Below are 584 nucleotides of genomic sequence, written 5' to 3'. Positions count from 1 at the left end.
AAACGAAGCAAATAAAGTTATTTCCTTATTAATTGATTAGTTCTACAATGAATTCTATAACGCTAGCCTCTTTCCCTCAGTAGCCGTCATAGAGCACAGAGGTGCTTGAAAAATGGCATGGATTTGCATTAATACCTTCTATGAATTACTGTGTGCCGACGGATGCGGCGGCAGGTTAGATGTAACACTGAAAGATAAATTTCACTCCGCTTCTGTTCGAGTTGGCGTGAGCGTTTCTTTGCGTCCAGAAATAAATGCTCGGGTTTTGATCATATCCAACCCATTTTTCATTGGAGTTCTTTGCATGTTCTAGGCAAGCGCCACTCACAGATTCGCAGAGTATAGCGTATATTTTTCCCTGATTTTTTCAGTTCCATCATTATCATTCAGATATATAAGCACAGGGACCACTGTTGTAAAGCCTTATATAGTCTAACATGAGCATGCTAGACATATTAATATCGGTGTTTCAGAATTTTGTAGAGAGTCAGATTAAATAGAAGCGTTGGTTCGCGAGAACGTTTCTTACCTAGTTAGCGGTGTAACGTTTGCAGGAAAATTATATCGCTATTCTCACTAATGCG

Source organism: Penaeus monodon, chromosome 1 (assembly GCF_015228065.2).
Source record: "Penaeus monodon isolate SGIC_2016 chromosome 1, NSTDA_Pmon_1, whole genome shotgun sequence".
Classification (NCBI taxonomy): Eukaryota; Metazoa; Arthropoda; class Malacostraca; order Decapoda; family Penaeidae; genus Penaeus; species Penaeus monodon.
The sequence above is the reverse complement of the archived record's forward strand: the minus strand, read 5'-3'. Positions refer to the sequence as shown.